Genomic DNA, 22,631 nt, shown 5'->3' with positions numbered 1-22,631 from the left:
TCTATCTGCAGTGACTGCCAGTTAGCTTCCAGGTGCAATTCAAGATACTGACATTGATCCACAAAGACCACTGCTGAGCCATGTTTTTGAAAGTTGAGCCTGAAAAGTGGAAGAGAGGGCTGCGAGGTAAAAGAGGAATGGAACTATCTCCTCCCTTTTGCTCTAAGTTGTGAGGGGGTGGATTTCTGCGATGGGGAAGGAATAGTGGAGTACCTCTGTGGTTTTCTGCAGCATCTCTGCTGCTTGCAACCACTATTTCCCCCACCAAATGCACTACAATGCTTCTACTTACCCTTTTAATACTTTGCTGGCATAATTTTGGCTTTTACGGTTTTCATATAGTTTGCAATATTTTGTTTTATAATGTTTAAAAGTGTACTTTATTGTACACTGCCAAGTGGTTGTAAACTGCTTTGAAAAGGTTTGTCTTGAAAAGCAATATACAGACTTATTAAAAAAAGAAAAATATTTTATGACTTAGTTTTCATCTGAGTACAGTGGTACCTTGGGTTACAGATGCTTCAGGTTACAGACTCCGCTAACCCAGAAATAGTACCTCGGGTTAAGAACTTTGCTTCAGGATGAGAACAGAAATCGTGCTTTGGCAGCGCAGTGGCAGCAGGAGGCCCCATTAGCTAAAGGGGTACCTCAGGTTAAGAACAGTTTCAAGTTAAGAACGGACCTACAGAACGAATTAACTTCTTAACCCGAGGTACCACTGTAATATTGTGGGAAGGAAATGACAGGCACATGCGCGCACACATTAACAGTAATGGTTTTACTGAGGACTTTCATCTTCCACCCACCCACCACAACCACCTTCCCATCCATATTGCTTGGAATGATGCTACGTCTTTATGTTGCATTATTCTGGGACATGTCGGTTTTATGGAATGATTGCCATTTAAATACTGTGTGTCTATGGAACCATGAGAAAGCCGCATAAACTCTGTATCCCTCCCTAGAGAAATTTATTTTCCCCTTCTTAATGAAAGACCACACCTAACATAGTGCAGGAGACATTCCAAGCATCTCAAAAGGCAAAGGAGACCTGCAGGGTTTTTTTTAGCTGGAACTAGCCAGAACTCAGTTCTGACACCTCTCAGATGGGCACCATTGCCATTATAATAGAACAAGGGAGGCACTCCTGGTGACTTCCGGCACCTTTTTTCTAGAAAAATAGCACCAGGAGACCTTACTGATTATTTTAGACTGCAAGATCAGGATGATCTTCTGTGGACAAAATGGCACCCAGGCTTCAGAAAATCCTGTGGAGATCCCAAATTGATAGTGCAATTTCAACTCTTTAGAAAGCAGCTCACCAACACATGAAAAGATCTTCTAAACCCTTAGAACACTGGCAGGGAACCTTCAATCTTGCAGGTGTAATTAGGCACCCCAGGCCTTCTGAATTTGGTCTGCACTGTCATTTTGGGAAAACAATAGCCACCTGTTAGTCACCTGACATATCAGGTGGAGGTCTCTTGCCTCCTATCTTAGCTAACATAACAGAGGCATATTACAATTTGGAATCAACTACCTGTAGAAGGATCTTGCCACCCAGTTCTGAGTGTAAATGTTTCCCACGTAGTCTTCTAATTTGCTCTTCCTGTTGACCTTGCCTCTCTAATGTTGATTCCAATGTGGAAAACATAAAAAACCAAAGTAACTGAACAGTCTGGTCCTGAGGCAGAAAGGGAAACACCAGGGAAGGGAAGTAACAGTTGAACACGAAGTGAGAGGGGCTTGTGGCTACAGAAGGGGGAGGGAGATCAATTGCTTGAAGCACTATTAGAAAAGATCAAAGATAAGAAGTAAGAGCTAGGAATGAATAATAAACTGTGGTTGTAAGAGTAGACGTAGCATGTTTGTTGGATATTTTAATGCTTCAAGGGAAGTAAGTCCATTTTTAGCAAGTAATTTTCTCAGACATCATATGGAAAAAAAACCCCACTATTGTGCCTCTGTTCTTAGATTCTCCGTAGCAGCACAAAGGAGGATACTCTTGGTCAGAATATCTTAATTCCTTTTGTTTTACACTAAGTGTTGCAATAGGGTTAGCTATATTGTCATGTTGGCAAAGATATGACATATTGCTATATTTTTACATACTGTAGTTAATTAAAATACAAAGGTTCTCGCCAGTATAGGTGCAAAGCTTAGTATTGTTGACATTTTAATGCTCTTGTTTTAGCAATGCAATATATACAGAATAAACAGCAGGTCACTATGAAAGCTGGGCTGTAATTTCATTGAGCGAGTTCTATTCAGGACATAATCCATAGTAGCAAAAGTCTTGGTTTTATAGTCAATGTAAAACAGGGATGGGAGACCTGTTTTCCTCCAGTTTTTGTTGGAGTACAATTCTCATCATTTCTAGCCAACATGCCCAATGGTTAGGAATGATGGGCATTTTAGAGGCCTAAAGGTTCCCTATCTCTATTTTAAGATAAGGTACCATGTGAGGCACCTTGCCAACAAAGGTCCGTATAGTTAAAGCTATTGTTTTCCCAGTAGTGATGTATGGAAATGAGAGCTGGACCATAAAGAAGGCTGATTGCCGAAGAATTGATGCTTTTGAATTATGGTGCTGGAGGAGACTCTTGAGAGTCCCATGGACTGCAAGAAGATCAAACCTATCCATTCTGAAGGAAATCAGCCCTGAGTGCTCACTGGAAGGACAGATCCTGAAGCTGAGACTCCAATACTTTGGCCACCTCATGAGAAGAGAAGACTCCCTGGAAAAGACCCTGATGTTGGGAAAGATAGAGGGCACAAGGAGAAGGGGACGACAGAGGACGAGATGGTTGGATAGTGTTCTTGAAGCTACCAGCATGAGTTTGACCAAACTGCGGGAGGCAGTGGAAGACAGGAGTGCCTGGCGTGCTCTGGTCCATGGGATCACAAAGAGTCGGACACGACTAAACGACTAAACAACAACAACTATGTGAAGCATCTTTATACTGAGTCAGACCCCAGTGACAATTAAACATGACTGGTAGGGTCTCAAACAGAGGTCTTTCCCCCTGCCTGCTAACTGATCTTTTCCATTGGAGGTGCCAGAGACTGAACTTCGTAGCATCTGAATGCAAAGCATATTCTCTACCACTGATCTATGGCTTCTCCACAGCTTCAGGATAAACAAAAAACTTTGGACTAATCTCCCTTAAAAAAACACAACAACCCCAAAGTGCTAATTTATCCCCCATCCTTGTTCTCATTTCAGAATAGACTTCGTACAAATTTCCTTAAATCTTTTCCACTCACACTGCACTCTTGGGTTTCAGGTTCTGCCATTTAAATGTGATTCTAATAAGAGCGGAAACTGCTTTTTCACAGCCACATTATCTACTTCATTTCTAATTGGTTGCACCTTTTTGTCTATGAAAGTGAAATTAAGCTGGGTACAACTGATGTGCTTCTAGTTCATCCCTGTAATTTTAAAAATGTGTGGCTAATTGTTTAATACAAGTTAATTTGCTTTGCATAGATTGGGTTGCCCGAGTTTCCTTCATTTTAGTTATTTGCTTGGTAACTGAAGGAGAATGCTTACAAGTGTGTTTTTCATTATCAAGTATCTTTATCCATTTATATCAGGGAGATTTCTAGTATTTAGACTGTTACTCAATGCTACTTTAAACAAGAACCAACATACTGATGGACGCTCACCCTACTCCATATCAATACCATTGCTGCTAAAGAAGGACGGACATTTCCATCACAATGTACTGCTGCAATGAAGACTGGAGGATGCAAGGAAGAGCAGCAGCTCCTGCTGTCCTCCCCTGCACATCAGCTGTTAGGTGGGGAAGCTGAGCAGCATAAACAAAGCCTTGCTGTTCTTCCAGTCTCTTCAGGGCTTCTTCTGCCCTCACTGACGTCCTTATCAGGCTCCAGGGAGCATCTCCTCACAAGCCATGAGGACTCTCCAGTTCTCTCCCATCACTTCTGGGTTTGAATTGAATTATTTAACTATTTCCCAGCACCACGTGTATATGTAATCACGCATGAATGGGGGAACCCCTGTATAATCAAACGAATGAAATATAGCAATGCTGCCACTTATGTGAGATGACTTTTCGTTAGGTATTTTAAGAAACAACCCCTCTATAATACACAACTGCTAAGTCTTAGCAAGCCATGTACAGGATTTTTGGTTTAACCAGAGAAGTATTGTATAATTAAGATGTTAGCATTGAAATCCAAATCTAGTCAAAGCGTATTCTTTATCACTTGAGGGATGTGGGGTAGGTCACAAACTGAAGTAATTAAAACTAATGGAAATGTGGAAAAATGCTGCATAAATATTAAACACAAGTATATATTTAATATGCAGGACAGCCATTTTCTGTGTTGGGGCAAAGAATAAGATGTACCACAAGAATGTGGAATAGCGGATTTCAATTTAGAACAGCAGGAAAAAATATTTAAAGGACTTAACACATGGCTGGCAGTGAATAAGTGTTTAAAATTAGGACTATATATACATATACATTTCACAGTGTAAAACAGCAGCTACTTCCACATTTTAATTTCAGTGAAATCAGAAGATGTAATAAAAAACTTAAACCAATGTGGCTTGCTTAGAAGTAAACAAAGTAATTCCAAACTCACACGAAATATCTACATAAGGCATTTTTTGAGCAGGATACACTTTCCCTTCTTTGAATGTTTAAAGCTCTCCTTCAAGCTCTTACTAAATCTATTGATCTGTGAAACACAGTGCACTCCAGGGAGGCAATTCACTTGACGTTATATATCAAATGATGAGATGAATAATGATCATACCGTTTGGTAATTAACCGTCTTACAAACCTTTTAACTGACTGAACGTCAGAAAGGTCAAATGAGGTCAAGCCTGCTTTTTTTAAAAAAAAAAATCTTGTCTTACATTAACCACAGAAAATAATCACCTTTAGAACAGCGATAATATAAATATATCTGGATGCAAATATTTAGAGACACAGTCCTCCCTTTTTCTATTCCTCCAGAACTATTGTATAATACCTGCAAACTCTGCTTCTTTTCTTTCATCGCTATTACTCTATTAATTGTTATGCCTTTGGAGAAGTAGCTGCTTCTAGATGTAGGGCATGCAACTCGCACTCTCCTTAGATGAAGAAAAATGAGCAGCTCACAATGAATGTAAACCGTATCAATGAGCAAGCTATTTCTAAGGTTGCAAAGCAGTTACATGGCAGAGCCATGAATGTGCCTCTTTTAAAGAGAATTATTATAGGGCATTTGGTATTTCAGAAACCCACTTTCAATATTTGTCTTCTCAATATCTAAAGTTTAGCACACTACAGTTATTTCTGCAGGGACTGGGGTTTGTAATCTATCAAGATCATAATAGGTTAGCCTTTGGGACAGTGAACTCAAAAATAAATCATATTCAAAAGGGAAGAAAACTGCCAATTTTCTAAAGGGTGCACTGTACACATTCATAAATGTGTCTTTCCAAATTAGAAACTTTGGCAGATAGTCATAATGACTTTTAAAATGAGCCACATGTCTGCACGCACAAGCACCCACACCCACACCCACACACTGTATTGCTAATGAAACATATGCTGAACATTACATCTACTTTTGTTTTCTCAAAAGTTATAATTTCTTGAATCCAGGTGTTGGTGCCAAGTATGTCCAAGCTTTTCTTGGATGAAAAAAACAAAGGTTGACCTGTAATTCTCAGAGTGACCAACAAACATTTTTCATGGCTCAGCACCAGGAAGGGAATATTGTAATGGCATAGGATGAAGAACAGCATCCCTTCCCTCTTTGTGTTCTATGGGTGTGGCTTTATGTGAAGAGGGATAACAGCTTTCCCATCAGTTCAGAATCCCAACTGTAGCTGTGTGCAAATAAAACATATTACTTGTAGCAGAATATTACAGTGCTGCAAGGCTTCAAGGATAAGGGAAGTGGAAGAGAGTTCACAACCGGTCACGTAAATGGACAGTTAACTGGCTAATAATAAAAGAAAGAGGGGAGATGCCCGCATCTCCAGAAAACAATTATTTTCCTATACAAGTAACATAGGTGGGCCCTGTGGCATAAGGAGAACATATAAACTGTAACACCCTACCCCCCAATCAAGTTTGGGAGCAAAGGACAAAGTGTGTGGAAATGCACATGCCATGGAAAAGCATGAAAAGACATCACTAATACTGAGCTGCACATCTTGTGACTCATGAAGCCAAATACAGGCAACAATTCACATATGTCCCACTAAACATCCTGTTTTTGCTGTCTGCCCAGGACAGTAAAAACTTGGGGGGGGGGGCTGTCAAACAGAATTCATTACTGGTGGGCAAAGTCAGCTTGGCTGATCATAAGTTGTGCAGGCTGAAAGAGGTTAAAAAGAAAACGGAGGGTAGGGGGGAATTTGGCTGGAATTGGTGCAAAAAATTATCAGTTCAGATAAGCTGCTATCTATTACATAAACCAGTAATGCTACAGTACATTCAAACCATATAGTTAAAATTATTTGCCAGCAATGATTACTTGTTTCTCTTTAAATGCAGCACATTACAATTTTCAAACAGCAATTCAATTTTATTCAAATGAAATGCAATTAAACATACAGGTTTCCTATGCCTGTCATCTCTACCTACAGAACACACAATAAACTGTATTATGAATGTGCTGATAAATAGATGGTTAGCAATCTATGTGCTGAAATCTCATACAACAGTTGACAAAGCGGCGTTCTTTTTCATAAACTTATTAAGCCTTTTTAAACTTACTTTTTAATAACAATATTTAAACCTTGCTAACAGATTTTCAACTTTACCATTTGGGGGTATATTTACAGGTACTTTTAAGATCACACACAATGAAAACAACTTTTTCCTTGATATGCTGTGAATAGAAAGTATTCCCGTCTGCTTCAGTGCTTTGCTTTTTTCATGGGCTTAAACCTGTCAAATTATTCCATTTGATTTCAGAGAATTCTCATATGGCAATCTATTTTATTTACTTTATCTTCAATAAAATGGTTCAGTGAACATTAGCAACTATGAGACACAAGTTTCAATCAGTCCTCTGGCAAAGGCGTCAATCTACATTAGACCTGCTGTGGTGTGAGTTGCACTGAGAACACTAGAGTAAGACAAGGCAGAAGTGAATAAGCAAGTAAGGCAGAGTGAAGTAGCAGTGGAGGGGAAAAAGGAAAATTCTCCCTTGACACTACAATATGCTTAAACAACACAGGTGCCTAATTCAACACAAAAGTATCTTCCTAATGAAGCTGACAGCTTGGAATGTGCTCTAAGCTCCAGTTCAATTCAGACATCATCCCAAACCATGGTGAAGAAAATTTAACTGCAGTTTAAAGTAATCTCCAAATTGTCAGAACCATGGTTTCCGATTGGGAGCAAGCCTGAATCAGAACTGTAGTCTGAAGCAATTTGCAAACCATGGTTTGTGCTAATCTGGTGTGGTATCTAAGTTAACAAACCACTGTTACAGCCAGCTGCTGTTTCAGAGACTACTTCATCTAGAGAGACTGGCATGTTCAGCAGAAAGAGAATTAAAGTAAATCATCAGCTCTGAACTATGGTTCATGTGTGGAAGGTCTCTGATTTCGATTCCAAACTAGGGCTTGGCATGATGCCCGTGTTTAACGTCCAGTTTACTCTACGTAACAACTACGTACAGAGATAGACCAGTGTTTTCAAGATTTAAAATTCATTTAAAAGTCAAGTCAAGTGAAGATTATGGAGTTTTCACCTCTACTACTTGTGCCTCAATGCTAGGCTATAATGCCTTCTCTTCTATAAAGTTTTCAAACAGTAACTGAAACAGCAGCAGTTTTTAGTATCTTTAAAAAGACCTGTTGGAGATTTCAAAAATAGCTACTGTTAATAGCCACGACATGCAAAACAATCAAATGTGTTTGAGAAACAACTCTTTTTGGAAGATGATATCATTAATTCCAAGAAATGTCGGGCATCACTTGGATATACCGTGAAAATGTCTCCCAAAGCATAAACTTTGTAATAAGTGATGCAAGTTCATCTCTGATATGGGCTGTAAAAAAGAAGAAGATTATTGTAATAGTGCTCTTCCCAGCAAATCAGACCATTAAGAATGTACTTAATGTTCACTTCAATTGAAAAGGAGGCCTGTTAAAATCCATATTTTGCTACTTTGTATAATCATAGGAAAATTTACAACCTAGTAGTTCCAGGCCACAAATTTGATTTTTACAAATGCAAAGTACATTTGACTTTGCAAAAGAAGGAAAGGACTATGTTCATTTCTAAATTCCATTTAATATGTTTCTATAAGTTCTAACGCGTCTAAGAGTTCTAACAGGCTACAATTATCTTGTTAGAGTGATTCAAATGTGTCATAAAATTGATTGGTTCCCCACAGAGCTCAAGACAATGAACACTTTTTTTTACAAATATCAACATAAATATTGATTGATATACATATATTATATTTTCTTTTATTATTCATCCTTTCCCACCCACTGCTGTCATCATTTACTTTCTAGCCAGGAATGTGAAAACTTCTAGAATATAGCTCATGCCACTCCACTAATTCTTTAGTAGTATAGCTCATGCAGGCCTAACAGAACACACTTTTCACACGTCTAACTCACTTAATTTCCAATAAGACAATTATTCCCTAGAACATATGTTTTACACCTGTGTAAGATGCCTACATCACCTGTGCATAGTGGCATTTCTTTATTAGATTTGTATCTTGCCTTTCTACTTTCATGCTCAAGGCATCCAAACTATCAAAAACTACATAAATCAATTACAATAATCATTCAACACAAAGTAACAATGAGAAAAATCTATCCAATCATAATAATCTGATAGAAAATTGAGGGTTGACCCATCTATCTGCTGCTCACTTTGTACACAATATGTCAGTAATCATCACAGCATCTTTATGATGAGTTTAGTTTGAAAAAGGTTAAGACACAGAAATTAGACTTAAGACAATTCTGAATTCTGTACTGCAATGTTACCTAATTTTGAAAAATGGCGTGAAAGCCCCCAATTATCCAGTTTCCCTCGCTCTTATTAACAGTTTGGAAAGGGATCTATTAGAGCTCAGTCATAAACCTGTTGAAAACTTAAAATGCTATTTTGATCTTTTTGTTACCACGTATGTAAGGTACAAATCTATATCTAACTTTGATATAGTTGCATTAAAAAATAGCAGTATCAGATCATTCTTTCTATTCTCTAGCTGTTTTGGTCTGTCAGAGCGAAGATCGCGTGTACTACTCATAGACAAGATGCAGGAGAAGTCCTGGGACTGCATGCGCTACTAACCCAGCCACAATATCCTGTGAAATGGTCTAATCCCTAGAGCCATACACAAAGGAAAAAATTTCTCCAAGGATCAACCCATTTTCTTTGGTTTTTATTGTTTGGGGGGCATTTAGCTCATTACTGTGCCACTCAGGTCATCAACACCATGTTACTACAGAAAAGGATCACAATATTCACTGATACTGTATCAATTAATGCTCAATTTCAACCATTTCAACAGTCAAAATGTATTATTAACCTACCCATATACGTGCATATATATACATACATACACACAGATACATACACACACACAAATCTATCTATCTATCTAATCTCCATCACTGCACGTTATTCACAGATACAGAAGGGCAAGTCTCTGCCTTAAGAAATTTATAGCCTAACATTTGATATAGGGGAAACAGAGGAAAGGGAAGAGGGAAGCATAGAATCTTAGAGTTGGAAGGGACCCCAAGGGTCATCTAGTCCAACCCTCTGCAATGCAGGAATCTCAGCTAAAGCAGTATATTGTTGTTTTAGTTGTACATGCGTAGGCCTAGTTAAAGGCTAAGTAACAATACAGGGAGGAAACAAGAAAATATACTAGACTTCAAAGAAGTAAGAGTGACGCATTTACAAATATGTTCTGTAAGTACAGTATAAGGAGATTCTGCTGGATCTGGGAGCACACAGTACCCAAATTTAGGATTTCAGGAGAAACATCACATGATCAAAGCAATGAGAAATATGACTTGATTCGGCTGTGATCGTATAGTAGCTAGTACTCTGTGTTGTGAGAAATATGACTTGATTCTGGAAGCGAAATCTGGATAGATGTGAGGGATCACAGTGAGTTCCCAGCAAGAAGACTCAAGTACTCAAAATGGGAGGTGGCATGGATGTCAGTTTGTTGGCTAAGAAGCCAGAGAGAAGACCTGCATTTTTGCAATGTCATAAGGAAGGAATATGCTATGCCTTGGCAGCAGGCTGATTACAGTGGACTGTGGCGATCACACAGGGTCCCCGGACGTTTCACCGTCTATTGATCCCTGTGCCACCACTTTATTTCTCGCTGCCACCACCCAGGCCCTACCTGGTACAATACTGAGTCCAGTCAGGGTTAAACTGGAACATAAACTTCTGTTTATTTATTGCAGTTTAACAGGTGTGTGGTTTCATAAACGGTATCGGTCAATCACAATCACGGGGTGCCTATGCAGACCTATAACTTCTGCTACCTGTTCTCACTCACTAAACCACCTCTCAGATATTTACCGTAATTTTCGCTCCAAAACACGCACTTTTTTGCTCCTAGAAAGTAAGGGGAAATGCCTGTGCGTGTTACGGAGCGAATGCACTCGACCGGAGCCATGGCTGCCGTCAGTCAAGCAAAGCGGGAGCCGCTTGCAAGGCTTCTGTCCCGCTTTGCGCGGCTCTAGCTTTGCTTGCTTTATAGCCAGGAGGAGGGGGAGGAGCCGAGGAGGAGGGAGGGAAGGAGAGCCATGGCAGCAAAGCGGCCAGCAGCCGCTTACACGGGAGGAGGGACAGACGGGAGCCATAGCGAGCCGGAAAAAGCGCCTTGTAGCCAGCAACAGCTGCTGCAGCCTCAGCTAGCAAAGGTCCGCTCTCTAAACGGAGCAATGAGGCTGCAGAGGGACGGCAGGGCACGGTAGGGCTCTGAGCCACAAGCGCAGTGAAAACCAGTAAAAAAGTTTTTAAAAAGGCTGCTGGGGACAGGAGGGCACGGATGAGTGAGAGGGGGAAATTACAATTCTCCCAGCGTCTCAGCTGATCTGCTGAGCAGACTTGGGTTGCAAGGGATTCGCCATTAGCTGCGTAAAGCAGCAAAGAGGGAGAGAAGGAGCAAAGCGGGAGAGGAAAGGAGCTGCTTACACTGCTGTAAGTGGCTGCTGTCCGGTTGGCTACTTTAAAGCAACAGTGCTCTTTCCCTCCCCCCTCCCCGCTCAGCTCGCCGAAAAGCTCCTTTTCCACACACCCCACCGAGCTCCTTCTCCCCTTAAACCCCTCTCCTGCATCATTAGCAGCATCCTTCTCCACACACCCCATGCGTGTTCCTTCTCCCCATAGACCCCTCGCCTGCATCATTAGCAGCATCCTTCTCCACCCACCCCATGCGTGTTCCTTCTCCCCTTAAACCGCTCTCCTGCATTATTAGCAGCATCCTTCTCTACACACCCCATGCGTGTTCCTTCTCCCCTTAGACCCCTCGTCTGCATTATTAGCCGCATCCTTCTCCACACACCCCAAGCGTATTCCTTCTCCCCTTAAACCCCTCGCCTGCATTATTAGCCGCATCCTTCTCCACCCACCCCACATGTGCTCCTTGTCCCTTGAATGCTTTTCCTTCCCTCCCTACTTAAAACGTGGTTACAAAGCACGGATCCACATGGATCCTCAGGATTTTTGCACTGGGTCACCCCAAGTTCACCATCAGATCACATAGCATATCCATGGCTACAGCCTGCACCAAAAAACACACACGCACCCACTGTTTCATGGGGCTGCAATGGCACAAAAACGTGGTTACAAAGCATGGATCCACATGGATCCTCAGGATTTTTGCATTGGGCTACCCCAAACTCACCGTCAGATCACGTCTGTGGCCACAGCATGAACCACAAAAACCATACATCCACTGTTTTGTTTAGAATATTTTTTTCTTGTTTTCCTCCTCTAAAAACTATGTGCGTGTTATGGTCAGGTGCGTGTTATAGAGCGAAAAATACGGTACTTGTCTTCCTAGCCCCTAACTGATCCTGACTCAGCTTATTTCGCTATACTAACTCAACCTACGCAGACTCTATCCCAATTCACTTCCACTCCAACCAACCACCCAACTCCCAACGAACTCCTCCTTCGTCCCTCCCAGAGCTGGTTTTATAGTCCCTCTGACTCCACCCCCTGGGTTCTGATTTGGTAACTTGTTTAACTATTTCACCTCCAGCACTCTCATACGTTAACGTCACATACCTCCCCCCTTAAGAAGTTTCGATTCAGGAGAGTTAATTTCTTAGAGTTACACTCCTGATCAAACAGTTTTGTGTTTCGTTTTGTTTTCCCCCCATATATATACATACATAAACAAGTAAATTGTTGAGTATCTCTGTTCATCCTTCACTCTCTGGTTTTTGTGATAAGGCATGCGCCACAATGTTCAAGCATACTTTCACACTTTTGATGGTAAAATTGAAGTCTTATAGTAATAAGGCCCACCGCAGCAACTTACTATTACTCTTCATCAATCAAAGCCATATCAATAGTGAGTGGTCTGTACATAACACAAAGCCTCCTCCCCAGATGTCCGGCTTCAATCTTTGAAGGGCCCACACAATTGGCAAACATTCTTTCTCAACCGTCGAGAGGTGCTTTTCTCTAGGCAGTAACTTTTTGCTGATGTAGGTGACTGGATGTAGGTCTCCGTCTGGTCCTGGCTGGCATAATACGGCCCCAATTCTGTATTCAGTAGGGGTTCACAGCAATGGGTTTGGCTTCCCCTGTGTCTATCCGATGTTCCACACCCTTGGCCACTCCTGGAATATTACTGAATAAGGATTCATATTCCTGCAAGATCTATTTCACTTCCTCTTGCTGTTTAAGGGTTAAAGACGGATCCAATTTAATGTTCTTTAAACTACCCTGGGACTCTCTCTTGTCCCCCCAACATGGTATGTCTGGTTCACCTGGATCCTCTCGTAGGGCATGCAGTGCCCAGTTTTCTGTTCTAAAATAAGGTTAGATCATATTTACATGCACCACTTTCCGCCCTTTCTCTCCTTGTTGGATCACATAATTTACTTCATTCATTTTGGCTATTATTTTATACAGTCCTTCCCAAGCTAACTGTAGTTTGTTTCCTTTAATTGGTCTCAGCAGCAATACTTCACTCTCAGGGGTAAATGACCTTACCCTGGCCTTCTTGTCATACCAGTTTTTTTCTTGGTTTGGGAACTTTTTAAATTTTCCCCCACTAACTCTAGGGATCTCTTTAAGGTATTCTGCAAATTAAACAAATACTCCACTATGGACTCTGGATCTTGATCTTGCTGTTCTTCCCAATTCATGCGAAGTAAGTCCAGGGGCTCTTTCACTTTACGTCCCAGCAATAATTCAAATGGGCTAAACCCGGTACTTTCTTGGAGTACATCCCTATATGCATACAGTACTGGTTGTATCTTGTCATCCCAATCATTGGGATTTTCCACGATATAGGCTTTAATCATTCTCATTAGGGTTCCATTAAATCTTTCAACTAATCAATTAGTTTCAGGGTGGTAAGGTGTTGGTGTTAAATGCTTAATACACTTCCCATAGTCTTTTCATTAGTCTTGATGTGAAAGAAGAACCCAAGTCAGTGACTATTTTACTGGCAAAGCCCAATCTACTCATATAGTTAATTAAAGCAGTTGCCTCCGTTTCCGTTTCAATGTTTCGCAACGGAATGGCTTCTGGATATTTGGTTGCGTAATCCACTATGGTGAGGATGTATCTGTTTCCCCGCCTGCTGGCTCTAGGCAATAGCCATATGAGGTCCAGCCCTAACTGTTGAAAAGGGGTTGATATGATAAGCAAGGGGCACGATTTGGCTTTTGTTTTGTCTTAACCGGTGCCTCTTCTCTGACACATGTCACAGGCTTGACAGTATTTCCCCATGCCTGGCCAATAAAATTTTTGAGCCACTCTCCGTTTTGTACATGTAATACCCATATGCGCTCCAAATCCACAATTGTGAGCGTGCTGCATGATTTTGCCCCGGTATTCATGTGGGTTTACTAAGTGTCTTCTTCACACACCCCCGGATGGTGTGGTTTTATAAACGGTATCGGTCAATTACAATCATGGGGTGCCTAGTCAGACCTATAACTTCCACTACCTGTTCTCAGTAAACCATCTCTCAGATATTGTCTTCCTTGTCTTCCTAGCCCCTAACTGATCCTGACTCAGCTTATTTCGCTACACTAACTCAACCTACCCACAGACTCTATCCCAATTCACTCCCACTCCAACGAACTCCTCCTTCGCCCCTCCCAGTGCTGGTTTTATAGTCCCTCTGACTCCACCCCCCGGGTTCTGATTGGGTAACTTGTTTAACTATTTCACCCCCAACACTCTCATATGTTAACGTCACAGGGACAAAGGAGAGGAATCAAATATAAGGCCTTTTCAGCAAGGTGTACAGTGCTTCATGGGACAGTGCACCCTCTGTGTGCACAGTAGAATCTTGTGCGTAGTTCTCCTCTGCAGCTGTACACAAGTAACTACACACAAAGCTACAATTTGCTTTTTACTTTTAAATCAGGTTTGAGAACTGGCACCAATCTTCTGAAAAGGAAACCCAGAAAAATAACACACTTCAAGTAGAAGGTTTCCATTCAAAGTTCATTGCTCACACAGAGCAGCAGCTTGTATTGGAGTCTATGCCTGAAATTTCACATCATGCAAGATTAGGCCAGCCCTCTTGGCATAATCTTGAAAGTTTGTGGGCAGGAAAAGGAAGAAGTTATGTGAACAATACTAGTTGTCTTCCCTCTGGCTCAAAACCTGATTACTTATGGTCTCCAGATCCAGCTTTACATAAGAAGCAATGTTCATCACAGAACACATGATCTACATTGGGGTTTGCTTGTTTAGGGGGAAGAGAGAAACAAGAACAATTCTATGATGGGGGAAATGCAGTTGACAGTAATGAACTGTACTTACCTTCCTTTTGCAGACTTCAAAAAGCCTTTCTAATTTTCAGCCTTGAATTGGAGTGGTACAGAACATCAATTCCAGCATTGCAGACCACCTGATAAAAGCCAAATATGACAGCTATAACTTGTGTGTTACCCTGACTAGTGATATATATTTCCATTTCACTTTATGACGTATTTACCGGCATCGCCACCAAACCTTCTTGTAAACAATAACTGTCATTCATCTATGAGCTGGGGAAAGGGTTAGGCTGAAGGCCTGGGCCCCCTTCCAATTCTTGAAATAGCCAAGCTAGCTTCTGAGTGAGGTGAGGTGTCATTAAGCAGAACAAAGGAAAGGGCTCTGTGCAAGACAGCAAATGGGTGGAGCCTCCTTCTTAGAAAAACAAAGCTAGAGTTGAGAGCAGAGAGTTGGAGTGATGTGAGCTAAAAGCAAAGCAGCAAGCTGGGAACCGAGAGAGTGATGCTTTATTTCTGATTAAATCCAAAGTTGCAGCTATGGAAGAAACAAGGCCCTCTTGGGGTATTAATGCTGTGAAAGCCTCCATCGTAGGCTCAGGTTGGATATATGTGTAAATATACCATACATCATAAAGGCACCACAGTCTCTGTGGCACCTCCTTTTGAAGGAAACACATACTTTGGGTAAGCACCTGGAACCCCTGGAATCTTGACATTGCCAGCAGACAGGGGTGTTGTGCAATATAATCTAACTTCCCAATACTCACTATGGAGCAAATGCCTGGAAATCAGTCCTCCATTTAGTACCCTTTCCCCAATGGTAGATGAGTGGTAGATCAGGGATATGGATTGCTCCCTAAGATCCCAGACTCTAAATCTATCTACTCCAATTGAGATCAAATCTCCAAAGACTTAGGCAGAGGCATTTGCTAGCCCAGCCGCTTGATAACCATTTTGACTTGATATGCTGTTGACTGGGTCTGGGGTCTTCTGCATGCAGGAGTCCAATGTGCAATGAAACTTAAGGGCACAATATTTATGAGAAGGTTGCAAAAGGTCACACTTGCTAAAAGGAGAATTTGACTGGCATAATTACACAATGCCCTCAAACAACCCAGGGCCACAGGGACCCTGCCACAAGGTGTCTAAAGGAAAAACAAAACCAAAGGAGGACTAATTGTGCAGCTGAATAGCTTAAGCTACAGAATTACAGGTGCATTTGTAACACATACTATTGCTATTCCTTTCATATGTTTGTTTTACAGAAAACCACCGAGGAGCGCTATTAGTGCTCCTAATGTCACAATATTCACAATCACCTCATTTGGAATATGAATATGTCCAGTTCATAATGTTCAGCTGTATTATGATTTGAGAATCACTTATCCTCCAAAATTCTTTACCTGCTCAGAATGCAAAATGAGAAGATGTAAGATTCTGTTGCTTTGTGGGCGCATACATAAAAGTTATTTAATATTTGTTCCTTATATTCTGTTAAGCTCTTGTTCACTAATATGAACCACATAACCAGAGCCCCTGATGAAACAGTCTCCACTTGGGGGGGGGGGGGGGAAGAGACACTGCCCAGGCTAGCACCCCAGGGAGGTCACTTCAGTGCTGCAAATGCAGCAGTTTGGCTTCAACCCCAGAGGTGCACACCGCTGTCTCTCAGGGCAGATGCATGCCAACAAACTATGGGCAATATCAACCGCTGTCCTCTATCCTCATCTAAATCCCTCTCGTGTTCGTGGAAGTGTTTGTTCTGGTGGTAGGAAAGGGCAAATATCCAAGTAACTGTCTTCTATGAGTGGCATTGAGAAGTTCAGTTCTAGGGAGCAATATGATATGACATACGCTCATGGCATTGTGAGTACAGTGGTGCCCCGCAAGACGAATGCCTCGCAAGACGGAAAACCCGCTAGACAAAAGGGTTTTCCGTTTTGGAGGTGCTTCGCAAAACGAATTTCCTATGTGCTTGCTTCGCAAGACGAAAATGTCTTGCGAGTTCCTGCGGGGGTTTTTTCCTTTTTCCCAAGCCGCTAAACCGCTTATCAGCTGATCGGCTAAGCCGCTTAACAGCTGATCGCTAAGCCGCTTATCAGCTGATCGTTAAGCCGCTTATCAGCTGATCGTTAAGCCGCTTAACAGCTGATCGCTAAGCCGCTTATCAGCTGATCTGCTAAGCCGCTAATACTGTAGCGCTAATCCGCTAAACCGCTAATGGGCTTGCTTCGCAAGACGAAAAAACCCGCAAGACGAAGAGACTCGCGGAACGGATTCTTTTCGTCTTGCGAGGCACCACTGTATACTTATACCAACATTTCAACCCTGAAGTTACAGGAGAGACAAACTTTTCCTGTAACTTCTCAAGAAGGGCTGCATATGTTGAGCCAATTCCTAATTCACCTTAGGGGAGCTCACTCAATACAAAGTAGGATCAAAAGATTTACCTCTCCCTTTATTCCACTACCCAGGAAACTAAAACAAAAATGGTTAAACTATTAACAACTAATAAAAATGGTTATCCATTTTAACCCCCACACAGCATAACTCCAGAAGTCTCCTAAAATAGAGAATGGGGACAATTATACTCTAACAGTTTTAATTCAAGCTATTGTGAATTAAGAATGAAATTGTGTGTAAAATTTCCCACTACAATCCAGCACTGGCTCTTTAGTTATGTAACCCTTCTGTAAGGAAATATTGAGAGACCCTTAACTACAGCAGCACTACTGGATACCATTATAATTAACAAGGACATGCAAAAAATAAATTAACAGTTATGTTTTATAATCATGTGAAAGTGAAATGAGCTCATGAAGAGGTCCAAGTACTTACTGTGATCTCATTAGCCAAATTTTACATGCTATTTTATATCACTACTTATGCTGCTAGAGTATTAATTTGCCAGTGTGTTCCGTATATTCATGAAAGCATATTTTAAATATCAAGTAATGAAGCATAAGAGCTATTTGGCAATATCGTGACTTAAAACTGTACCTATAAAAAGAGACAATTTTTTGTATGTTCCCAGCATCCCCATTTCAAAAGTTGGCCTTTCCCTTTAATTTAGATATGAATTTGAATAAAGGAAAGGTATTTTCAGCCTACCAAAAATTATGTGATTCTATTCTGGAAAACTCTTTGCTTAAGGGAAAATTAAGAAGTGTTGCATATATTTGGATTAATGTCACATATTCCTAAGAAAATACTGTTGCACGCCATCCCTATCTCCAAGTGGTGTGAGATTCCAGGCACTTACCAAGGGTTCAGTTTCCATGGAATGAGGGATAACAGAAACTGTGGTGTCTCTATGGTATATGGTTTATTTACACATATACAGGCACCCCACCCCCATTTAAGCGTGTTCCACTCATGTATGACTGCTTTTACACAAATCACCCGCAAAATCAATCAATCAATTGAAATGGAGCACTCAGGGTTCCAGGCTACTGCCTAAAGGTCACTTGGGAGTGCTGCCCAGTGTATCCCAAGCCTTCCCTCACTCGGAGCTGCTGCCTGGAAGTCACTCTTGGCCACTAGCCCACTACAATGGGAGGGATTGGAGAGAAGGCTTGGGGCAGTGGTCCCAGGTGACTTCCAAGCAGCAGCCCCAGCAGCACATCTGAGTCAGTTTCTCAGTCTCTCTCTCCATTCTATGCACATGGGGTGCTCTCCACCATACGCAATTTCAGTTATGTGCACAGGGGCCCAGAACATAACCCCTTCGTAAGTGGGGGGGGGGGGGGCATCTCAAAGAAGACATGAATACCACCAAGTCCAGGTAAATGCCAGCAGTTGCATCTCTACTAGTCGCACTGTATACATGCCCCAGAAAGTTACCTGGGCAGACGACACAGACATCCTCTACTAGTAGACTGATTAAAAAACAATACTTAGGTGGTTCTAGAGGAAGAAATATTACTGCTGCTCAATAAAACAGACACTTATTTTTTATGCTCCCTGGTAAGAATATTAAAACTGATGTAGCCACTGTGTTCTTGAAATCACTATTAAGACAGGATGGGCATTCCCCAGCCAACTAGCAGCTATGGATGTGCGCCACTCTACTTTCCCTTTCCCATGCTTCATATAATATGCAATTTCAACAGGACCTAACCTAACACATCAACATTTTCTCCAATATTAGGCATGACTAAAAAAACAAGTGATTAGATAGCATCTCTAACTAAAACTACAGCATTCACAATCCTCAATGAAAAGTACTACAGTTGTGCTTCCCTTCTCCATTAATTTCTCTTTTAAAGACATCACAGAACCAAGCTCTCCAATTTTACATAATTTCATGGTTCAAAACTAAAACTCCAAAAATATTAACCACCCACAGAGATCACCTTGACATGCTTTTGCTGCAGAAAATAGAACATTATACTAACTACTGAACCCTGAAGCATATTCAAAACATCACATCCTATTTGTAAAATACACAAAGAAAATTGGGTAAGTAAGAATATTTTAAAAGTATTAGGTTATTCTCATATTTTTCCTGTATAAAATTAGAAGATTTTGCCCACACACATATTTTTCTAACAAGGTCAAATTATGCATGTGATGCATGTATTTGCTAACTAAACTTAGCCTTGCTTTCACTCAGAGATGCATGTGAACCTGTATGAACACACCTGTATATCTGCACATGTGTTTATGCGTTTCAGAAATAAGACTGGAAATAACAATAACAAAAACAAGGTGTATCGATCTGCTCTCATACAACATAGCAAATACAAGCTAATCTTAAAGGATCAAATAATTATTACTACTTTAAAAATATAGTATTTCCCCCATTCATCTGAATTGTACATTGCTTGGCTTTGTAGAGGCAACATCAGACATGGCGCTGAAAAGTCATAACACAGGCCAGCACTTTACTCAAATATGGAAGATTAGAGACCTGGCCAAAAGTGTTTGGTAGTGGCCTTTCTTTCCTTCTATCCTTCCTTCTCTTTTCTTTTTTAACAAAGGGTCTTACCATTGCCTCCTTTAGGCTCACTAAAACAGTGGCCATCTCTTAAATAAAAGTTTGTCACACACACACCCTTACCCATTCAACCATTCCACCCTTAGGAGCCAAGAAATGGATAAAGCCAAGGAAGGGAAAGGGTCAGGCATACAAGTAGTTGGTGTCATTCCATCGAAGTTCATATTCACATCCTCCAGAAGAAGAAACTGAAATGGCGCTACAATGACAGTGAACACTGCCATCATATTCCCTCCTTACATTTCACAGAATTTGATGGATTATTTATAAATCGTAAAAGCCTCCACCATTTTTCCAAGGGAAATTGCTCAATTTAGTAGGTAACGTTTTCGAGGAACGGAGAATTAAAGCTCTCTAATATCTCCCATTTAACTGGATGATTTACTTAGATTTATTATTTTGCCTTTTCGTCAGCAGGGGAAACAGATGCACATTCATATTTCAGCTAAACAAAACAGATGGTGAAGCTTACTAGATATCTTTAGGACAGTCAGCTCATGAACGCTGCAATTTGATTACTTAATGTATAACACTGTGACAGAGGTTCCCCACCCCCATAAGCTGTTAGCAGCTGAGAACTGCTGGTTTTATGTCATGATTTTATCTTGTTGATTTTGTCATGATTTAAATCACTGATTTTAAATCACCTTGATATAAATCATGACTTAAAATCAGCAAGGTAAAAGGCCATTTCAATAATGGATGTAAATCAAGTTTCCCATTGCTTTTTCTTGTTGATGCCGCCCCCTGCTCCTGGTTTCTTAACAAGGGCACAGGCCACTCAGTACAGATGCTGCCTACCTCTCACTTGTATTGGGAGAAGTGCATGTAGCAGATTCATAGGCAGCAGAGAATCCACAGAATGGATGGTAAGACTGTGGCCACCCCAGTGCCTGAGTGCAACAGCAAACACAGCTGGGTATATTGCTGCTACGCTCACAGTGGGGAGCACGCCATCAATTGCACTTAGCTCGCCCAGCCTCAACCTCTGTGCATATACTGCAGCACAAACCTGGCTGCTTTGCTGCTTTCAGAACTGAGGTTCAGGTGGGTGGTAGGTACTCAGCCACTGGCCTCCTTCACATACCACCCTTTCACCTTGTTTGCTGAGCAGCGTACTCCCACTTCTGCTCAGCACTGAAGGCAGTTATGCTGTTGCTGCTGTCACACTGCCACCTCCTCAATTCCTTGCAACAAGTATGTGAAATAGGTGACGGCTTGTTCTGCATAGACAGGGGAAAGCTTGAGCTGCGGGTGCCCGTGGAAGGGTGGAGGAAGCATGAGTGCAGCAGCACTGGCAGGATATGCACTGCCAGACCAATCAGCAGCAAACAGCATGCAACCTTTTGAGCATCAGAGGCCATCAGCCAGCGTCCTGCCTTGCTGACCTTACCTATACTAGTCTCAAGTATCCTGCCTCTGCTGTCCTTCTGACCTAGCCCTTCAACCTTTTCACCTCTCCCTTGAAATACTGACATATTATGCACATTTACCTAGGATAATCACTAAACAGAGGGGATCTTACTTCTTGATAAAGATGCATAGGATTGACTGGCAAATTTCATAAATATTCCAATGAGAACCATTTCACTGGCTAAGTTATAAATTACCGTATTTTTTGCTCTATAAGACTCACTTTTTCTCTCCCAAAAAGTAAGGGGAAATGTGTGTGCATCTTATGGAGCGAATACCAGGCTGCGCAGCTATCCCAGAAGCCAGAACAGCAAGAGGGATCGCTGCGCAGTGATCCCTCTTGCTGTTCTGACTTCTGAGATTCAGAATATTATTTTTTCTTGTTTTCCTCCTCCAAAAACTAGATGCGTCTTATGGTCTGGTGCGTCTTATAGAGCGAAAAATACGGTATGCACTTTTTAAAAAGTAGTGTAAAAAAAAGTCCATGCTTTATTTTAAAGTACATATAATTCATTTTTTACAAGTATTTCCATTATTTTCCAGGTTAAAAGAAAAAGAAAAACTACAAATTTCTTGTGCTAATATTCAAGTCCAACTAACCAATTGTCTGCTGAAAAGAAACACATTACAGAGAATCAAGTGACAAGCAACATTTCTACCATTATTCTGCTTTTGGTAAATTTTCACACACTACAAAATTAGATCTGAAAAAAATCTATAGAAAGTCAAACAATTTCAGGTTGACTTTATGCCAATGCACCTGGAATGTGCACTGAAAATGATGGAAGTTGGCGGGGAGGGGTTTGGATGTGCACTTTATAATCTATACTATGTAGTGAAAATAAAGCAGAGGCATGTACCATCTCAAAAATAAAGGAAACAAGTTTTTTTCCTCTTCCCATGACTATGGTGCAACTTTGATCATAAAGGCTGTACACGAAACCAAACAGAGGCAGTGAAGGCAGGTAGCTTCTCACAGGCCAGTCATTTCGAACATAACTGCAAGCAATATATTTTATAAGTGTTTATTTTTAAAAAGGAAGAGAGGAAGAAAGCTTCCGAAAAATACATACATTGGGGACTCTTGAGAGACAAATCAGAATGCTGCTTGGGGGTCCATGATTCAAGTCAAAAGGCCTTTTTATTTTCTGTATGAGGAGCAAACACAAGAAGCCTACTGATAATGCTCAGCTGAACTGCAATACTTCGAAGCTCTTGGCAAGTCAATGCTACAGAAATAGGAAGTTCTATTCAATGTTGCTCCGT

At 41.1% G+C, this 22,631-nt stretch overlaps 1 protein-coding gene across 2 annotated transcripts in view; it reads right to left on the bottom strand.

Moving 5' to 3' along the window:
- FOXP2 (forkhead box P2) overlaps positions 1-22,631 on the bottom strand; it is a 318,364-nt gene that overhangs the window by 256,730 nt on the left and 39,003 nt on the right. For both annotated transcript variants that reach the window (XM_081023624.1, XM_081023625.1), the window contains exon 3: positions 15,000-15,087. The gene's annotated coding sequence lies outside the window, so the exon portion shown is untranslated. The remainder of the gene's footprint in view (positions 1-14,999; positions 15,088-22,631) is intronic.

This window comes from Podarcis pityusensis (genome assembly GCF_964106645.2).
Source record: "Podarcis pityusensis genome assembly, chromosome: 10".
NCBI lineage: Eukaryota > Metazoa > Chordata > Lepidosauria > Squamata > Lacertidae > Podarcis > Podarcis pityusensis.
Note: the sequence above shows the minus strand (reverse complement) of the source record. Positions and strands in the feature narration are given on the sequence as shown.